Genomic DNA, 8,103 nt, shown 5'->3' with positions numbered 1-8,103 from the left:
ACCTGGGAAATCACAGGTGAGTTAATCAAGGGGTTAACGCCAGGAAGAGAGTCATAAAAGTTCAAAGATACTTTCAAAACTTGCATCTTTGGATTGATGGACAAGTGTGTTAACCAATGGTAATCAAAATCCAAGCATTACTTCATCATGCTAAATTGTCATTGGTTGCCGATCCCTGGGGGTCGGACAGCCTGGCTGGCAGTTAACCCTTTCAGGGACAATCGTGCCCTTTACGTTCATTTTATTTGGAGAGATGAAGCAGGGACAGATGGAAAGCCTAGAAAGGTCCTCAGACCTTCAGGTGCCACTTTTGGTTCTCATCCCAGAAGGAAGACTTTCGCCCTGCAAAGGGACACCTAGGGACGAATTTCCTGCAGAAAAGTTTTGAACTTTTTAAATGCGGAATCAGCTGACCTTGCTTAGTAAGGCGGGGGGGGGGGGGAGAAGTTTGATTCACTTTTTGTGCTGTCAGAACAGAGACCGGTGTTGGAGAGGATCCCATTAATCTTACAGAGCGATCAGTCACTGAGAGGATTGAATTGCATTTCCTGCGCAAAGACGGAGAGACAGATGACCTTTGCAGCAGCCCTCAGACCCCCAGTTCACAGCTGGAGAGAGGATGTGTCAGCATTTAGTTTGGGTCTCACCCTGCCCTTTGTTCAAAATTCAAACTCTTTGTGTTCTGGCTGCTGCAAGGGTTTTTGTAGTTGTTGATGCCGATTTTTTTTTTTAACCTCCCACATCTTGCAACTTCTGAGAAACAAACTCTCTCTTTGGCAGAAGATAATATCTGGAGGTGCCCCAGAGAGGGAACCAGAATCGACAGGGGGATTTTAAGAGAAACCATTGGGCCTTTTGTTTTTCATTATTGCCCCTTCCTGGGCTCCCTGAATGCTCCAGGCTGAAGTGGGTGGAGCCAGAAATCCAGCAAAACTAATAATAACGCTTCATGTTTACATGGCTCTATTACAAAAAAGCTTTTACATGTGTTATGGCATGTGAAAAGAGCTGCTAGAACAGAAGCATTTACAGAAAGGAACATTCTAAATTCCCACATGTAGTGAGCTACACGACTTTGGACAAAGCGCTCACCCTGAGCCTCAGTTATTCCATCTGTAAAATGGGGGGTCACAATATCAAATGTGTAAGAATTAATATGAGGATTGAATGAGCCAGTGTTCGGTAACAGGGTGGTCCGTAAACGGTGTGACTTCATTAAAGTGAAGGCGCCCACCTGGACTTCCTAACCCTAACTAGTTGTGGAATCAAGAAATTTACCTTTCCCGCAAGAAGGCGGCTCTAGGAGAAAGCTGCCTGAGATGGGTGCAACATCCCTGTTTTTCTCTCCAACATTCTTTCTCTCCCCAGCAGGTCTCCTTCAAAGCCTGAACATGCCAAACTATTTTGAGTTCTTTGAATAAACCGGCTTTCTCCCTTTCAGACTCTTGCCAACGCTGATCCCTCCACCCGAGCACTCTCCTGCCAGCCCTCCTCCTCTCCACAGCTCTTCTTTATCATCTTGGAATCAACTGAGATGTCCTCTCTTTCCCACCCTCCTCATAATGCTTATCACATTGCTTTCTTGTTGCCTATGCTCTCACCAGACTGTGAGCCCTGGGAGGGCAGGGACCCTGTCTGTCTCATTCACTGATGTATCTTCAAGCCAGCACAGAGCCAGCACCTGCTCCAGAAGTGTCTAATGGAAGTCCAGCACCCCTAACAGGCCTCCCCTTATCCCCAATTTCCTCCCCTTCCAGAAAGCTAGGAATAAAAGTGCTAAGATTTTCTCTTTTCCTAGGGATCCATATCATAACATCCTTGACAGATGGAGTCTGTGGCTTTTTAACCCACCATGAAATTACATTCAGTAATTCACCAATTTATTGAGTGCCTCCTAGATTCATATACAGAGCGCCCTTTATAGGAGAGTCTCCTCTTCACCCTGCAGCACATGTTCATGGCTGAGAGCAGGCCTTTCATCCTGGTGAGGCTAGGATGTTCTGAAATGAGATGAACCATTGGATTTAATCTCCAGCCTGAAGAGGGAAGTCTCTGAGACCACTTGCAAATTCAGAGGTGAGTTGACCTTAGCACAAAACCCTTTCTCATCCAGAACATTTCTCACAATTGTAATAAAATAGTCATGTATTAATGGTCTAATGCCTGTCTCTCTCATTAAAAGAAGAGGTCTCTGGGATTGACCTTGGTCTTGTTCACTGCTTACCCTCAGCTCCCAGGGCCTGGCTCATGAAATACACTCGACAAACATTGTTAAATGAATGAATTCCACAAACTCCAAAATAGGTCTGTTTTCAGCTTGATCAACCAAACCTTAAAGTGTACCTCTTTGAAGAAGACTCAGAGATTCCAAGAGGCCCTCTTGAAGTGCAACAGACAAGGTTGTGTGCTTGGGGGAGGTGGTGCTGCAAAGCCCAGGACTGAGTCTCAGGGCCACCTAGGGACAGGGACCAGCTGTCATCAGCCCCCAGCTGAGGCATGCAAACACGCATCCCAGCCTCTCTCTTAGGCCCCTCAAGCTAGAAATGCTGGATGGGGGAAGGGGAGGCCCTATTTGCACGTGAGTGTGGCTTTATGTTTGGTCACCAGCCACTTTCTAGGTCTTCTGGCATGATGGCCTGAAGGCTGAAGAATGAGGGGGAAGGGGGCGGGGCGCAGAGCCAGTTGTAGGGGCAGGCCAGGGACTATTAGGCCTCTTTGTCACCAACAGCCCCCAAAATACATAGGCGGCCTTCATCTTCTGCTCCTGATCTCTAGAATCGATTCATCAGCCTGCTCAACTCCAGGCTCAGCATCAGCATCTCCCATAAGCGATCACACTTAATGTCTGTCCTGGGCAGGCACGGAAGCAGCTTTGTGAGTCCTCCATTCACCTGGGTCAACTTACCTACCTGCCAGATCTTAAACTCTTGAAAGTTTGACGCTCCTTTTGTCTCCACCACAATCCTAGGCACTCGGTAGGTGCACTGCCAAAAGTGATTGACAGGAAGGGTTCCTTCATTTTTCCAGAGTCCTGACTTAGCCATTGAGTCGTGTGCCTTTGGGGAATGCGACTTCACCTCTCTGAATCTCATTATCATTTGTATGATGGGAGAAATAATAGACTGTTGGGAGAATGAAATGAGATCATGGAAACCCGAATCATCACACTCCACATTTCTCTTTTCTGCTTCCATTTTCTCTGTAGCACTGATCGCACCTATCATATAGTTGATTTTGTTTAGTTTTATTCTTCCACTAGGGTGTCAAATCCACAAGGCAGGGATTTTATTCTGTCTTGTTTCCCTATGTACTCCCAGCCCCTAAAACAGAGCTTGGCACGTGGTAGGTTCTCAGTAAATATTTGTTAAATAAATGAATGCATGGATGTAAAGTGACTAGTACTCCAGAAATGCCCCATAATGGTAGCTGTCATTAATTTATCATTGTGACTAAGAACTTAGTCTCTGGAATCTAACTGAAAGCAGTGTAATTGGGGCAAGGGAAGTTTATCATCAGGATAGGAAGTTAAGAGCTCTGACTGAGAAATCACGTCTGCACCATTTACTAGCTGTGTGATCTGGAACAAGTGGCTTCACTTTTCTAAGGCTCAGTTTCCTCATCTGTAAAATGGAGCTAATGATAGTACTTCCCTGGTAGGGTGCAAGGATAGGATAAGATGGTAAATGCAAAGCACTTAGTAGCGTGCCTGGTACATGGTAAGTGCTCAATAAACAATGGTCACCATCACTCCTTATAGTAACACTCAGACTAGGGGTGACTTCTGAGCTAATTAAACAGTTGCTAAACACTTTAAAAAGGTAACGGTCCAGTGAGCTCAGTTAACGTTTATAAACCTTTATCTTTGAGTTCTTCAAGGAAAGGGATTGTGTTTACATTGTCATGATCTTGGCCCCCAGTAGATGCTAATTAATAGTTAAATATGCTGAAAAAATTACACACTGAGCTGGAATGTGAGTGGGAACATAGAATATCGATTAGAATTATATCAGTTGCCTACTAAGTGCCAGGCATGGTGCTGGGCGTAAACAAACATGGTGGTCACATTTTCAGGCTAGTGAAACTTAGCAGAGGAGAGACTTTGTACCAACATTTGCAAGACAGAGGGAACATTGCAAATGATAAATGGATCACAGCAGAGTAGTATTTGAGCCTAGGAGAATAGAATATGGGCAGGGGGAGGACAGGGTTGACCTAGTCTGGGGTTGAGGAAGTTGGGCAGCAGTTCCAAGGAAGTGAGGCACAGAGCTGAGCTCAGAGGAAAGAGCCAGGCTGAGCGTGGGGGAAGTGTTCTCAGCAGAAAAAATAGCAGATGCAGAGGCCTCGTGATGGGGGAGCACATATGCTAAAGGAACTGAAAAAAGGCCCATATGACCCAAATGTAGTGAGCGGAGGGTGGGGGTTAGGGAGGAGATTAACTGGAAAAGATAAGTAGGCACTTTAAGAACTAATTGGGCAACATCTGATAAAACTGAAGGAGTGTGCAGCCTATGACCCAGTGGATCCATGCTAGGAACATTCTAGAGAAACAGACACAAGTGCACCAGGAAGCACGAACAAGGATGGTAGCCCTAGCTGCATTGTATGTAGTCTCAGAGAACCTGAAACAACTCCCATGTTCATGGACAGGAATGTGGACAAATCACAGATACGTTTTTCTTGGGTTCCTCAGAAAGAGTCTGAAACACAAGATTGTGTATTACTACTTTATTGGGGAGTGCAGTCCCAAGGAGACAAGAGTGTGGAAAAGGGAGAGTGAGGCAGGGATGGAGGGTGAGTCAATATGAGGGTATTGAGAAGAGGTCTTATTTATTATGACAATTTAGGAGAGTTCCGGGGGAGAGGAAGAAGGGAGGAGAATTATCTACTGGCTCTTAAATATTTGCCCTATGGTATATAAACTCCCTCCTTCAGGGTCACCTGTGTGTGTGCTCCCAGGCAGTCACTCAACATTGCACACTTCAGCCCCATGGGGAAGCCCCCATGGCGGCCATTTGGCCAGAGCCCACACAGAATCAGTCTATGGTCAGGATGGAACAGTGGCCAAGGGAGATCACCTGAGACACGAGGCTGAAAGTACCTGAAGAAACCTGTGACATATGTGGTATAGGTGGAATGCTATACAGCAATGAAAAATAACAATCTTGCTGCTTGCATCTACATGGTGACTCTGAGCAAAAAACAGTAAACTGAAAAACAAGTTGCAGAAGCAGGCACACAGTGAAGTTTATACAAACAACAGGCCAAAGTAAACAGTGTATATAGAAAAGCAATTGAACAAAAAGGGATAAATCGCAAACTGCTGAGGATAGTAGTCACTTCTGGGGAGTTAGGAAGAGGAGATTGGGATGGGGCTATGGAGAATTTCAAGAGAAATGCTGGAGGTGTTAGGATTTTTCTTGTTATTATTGTTTGGTTTTGGTTTTTGGGTTTTTTGGGGGTTTTTTTGTTTGGTTTTTGTTTGGTTTTTTTTTTATGGAACACTTCACAAATGTGCAGGTCATCCTTATACAGGGGCCATGCCAATTTTTGTATTATTCCAATTTTAGTATATTGAAGTGAGCACTGTTTGGGGTTTTTTTTTTTAATTGTGGCAAAATACATATAACATATGACTTACCATTTTAATCATTTTTAACACCTTTGTTGTGGTATGATTCCTGTACAGTAAACTACATATATATCAAATATACAATTTGATGAGTTTTGATAGATGTACCATTTTAACCATTTTTAAGTGTACGGTTCAGTAGCATTAAGTACATTCATTGTTGTGCAACCATCGTCACCATCCAACTCTAGACCTTTTTCATTATCCTGGTCTTAACTTGGGCTACTGTAATGAAATGCCAGGGATTGGGTGGCTTAAGCAGCAGACAGGAGGCTGGGAAGTCCATGGTCAAGGTGCCGACAGATGCAGTTCTTGGTGACAACCCACTTCTTGGTTTGTAGGTAGCCGCCTTCTCCCTGTGTGCTCACTTGGCCTTTCCTCAGTGCGTGTGTGGAGAGAGATTTTTCTCTCTCTTCCTCTCCTTATAAGGGCACTAATACCATCATAAGGATCCCACTCCATGACCTTATCTGAACCTAATCACCTTCCAAAAGTTCTGTTACACTGGGGATTACGGCTTCAACATGAGTTTGGGGAGGACACAAACAGTCAGCCCAACACAACCCCAAACAGAAACTCTACACCTAATGAATAAATAACTCCCCTAAGCTCCTGCTCCACCCAGCCCCAGCAACTGCCTTTCTATTTTCTGTCTCTATGAATTTGACTACTTTAGATACTTCATATAAGTGGAATCACACCATATTTGCCCTTTTGTGACTGGCTTATCTCACTGAGCACAATGTCTTCAAGTTTCATCCATATTGTAGCATGTGTCAGAGTTCCCTTCCTTTTTAGGACAGAGTAATATTCCACAGTATGTATGGTATGTATACAGCAGATTTTGTCTCTCCATTCATCCACTGATGGGCATTTGGATTGTTTCTACGTTTTGGTTATTGTGCACGATGCTGCCATGAAAGTGGCAAAGTTTTATTTCTTAAGTTGACGGTGATAATGATATGTTATTATTTTAAATCATGTGTACATTTTTCCCTGTGTTTTCAGCTTAGGTGTGGATAATATTCTTCTTTATTTTTATACTTGCTCACAGTGGCACAATCTTTATTCCTTTACATGACAGTAACTCCAAAGAGTAATTTAATGACTCAGTTTTACTACGACAAACTCTGTGTAAGCCATTTCTTACCAAAATAATCAGTACCTTATTAAAGTTACCTTTGTAAATGTTCTAAATGAACTGATCATTAAATATAAAACCCCAATAAAATAGTGGGTAAATGAATGGATTTTTAAACTATTATTAAAAATGAAGGGAAGGATGTTGGTGATGGTGGCATAGCAATGTGATTGTACTTAATGCCACAGAACTGTACACTTTAAAATGATAAAATTGGTAAATTTTATGTTATATATATTTTATCACTATTTAAAAAAAAAAGAAAAAGAAGAAGGGAAGGAAAGTGTCAGGTCAGCCAAAGCCTTGTGACGACGGAAAGGGTTTGAATCTCTAACAATTTCTTTGCGTTGCCTGAATTTTTATAAGACTAGATTGTATTGAAGTCCAGGCAAGGGGTTATACCAAGGAAGGAGACCAAATCCTCCATTTATAGCTAGAAAAGTCAGGTCAGTTGGGACAGGGGAGGGTGGGTACCTGGTCGGAGTTTCCCAGCTCACTGCCAGCAGCTCCAGGGTTAGGACCGAGCTGTTGCCCTCTCGCCTGGCCAGCATGTGGATAAAGGAACAACCCTCAGTAGGGGATCAGCAGCCATCAGACAGCAGGCATTTCCTGAACTCATGCTCCAGGCAGGGACCTTCCTGGGTGCCCAGCGGATGGACAGGCAGGTGAGTGACAGGTAAGTCGACTTGACCTTCAAAGAGCTAGTTCCCGGGTGAGAAGATAACACTGGGAAAGGTACCTGCCAGGACAAGTGATAAGGGGCCCCTCTGCACTCTGAACACACCCCTTATAGCCTTATCTTTTTGTGTTAGAGTTATTTATTTACAGGCCATTTTAGCAGGAAGACTGAGGGCTCCTTGAGGGCATTCATTGATTCAGACATTTATTGAACCACTGTGTGCCCAGGCACTGATGTGGGCAACTGGTATACAGTAGCTACTTGATAAACATACATTGCCTAGCAAACTGTAGGCACTCAAATGCTCCTTGAATTGAATAAATAACGCATGAATAAGTAATTTGCACCAGGCCTGGCACACAGGAGGTGTCAGTAAATGTTGAATTACATAAAGGAAGGACTGGCACAGAGCCTGGCCTACAGGAAGTACTCATTCAGTGTTGCCTTCTCCTGCCTTTCTGACCTACCATCCGGAGCCTGAATCCTGGACACTGAAGCCCAGAGACCAAATTGGACGTCCACACCATCATCCATCCATCCATCTATTCAACAAGCATTTATCAAGGATAGTGTGTACCAGTCCCTGCAGATACAGCAGTGACCAAGGCAAGGAAGGCTTTTTCTCTCATTTGCTCACATTCTAGTGGAGGAGAG

The 8,103-nt window shown here is 44.0% G+C and overlaps 1 pseudogene; it reads right to left on the bottom strand.

The window, feature by feature from the left end:
• Window positions 1-5,487: 5,487 nt before the first annotated feature.
• Window positions 5,488-5,583, bottom strand: LOC123612730 (U6 spliceosomal RNA; annotated as a pseudogene).
• Between the last annotated feature and the right edge of the window lie 2,520 nt (window positions 5,584-8,103).

Source organism: Camelus bactrianus, chromosome 32, assembly GCF_048773025.1.
Source record: "Camelus bactrianus isolate YW-2024 breed Bactrian camel chromosome 32, ASM4877302v1, whole genome shotgun sequence".
NCBI classification, from domain to species: Eukaryota; Metazoa; Chordata; class Mammalia; order Artiodactyla; family Camelidae; genus Camelus; species Camelus bactrianus.
This window is presented reverse-complemented; position numbering and strand designations above follow the sequence as displayed.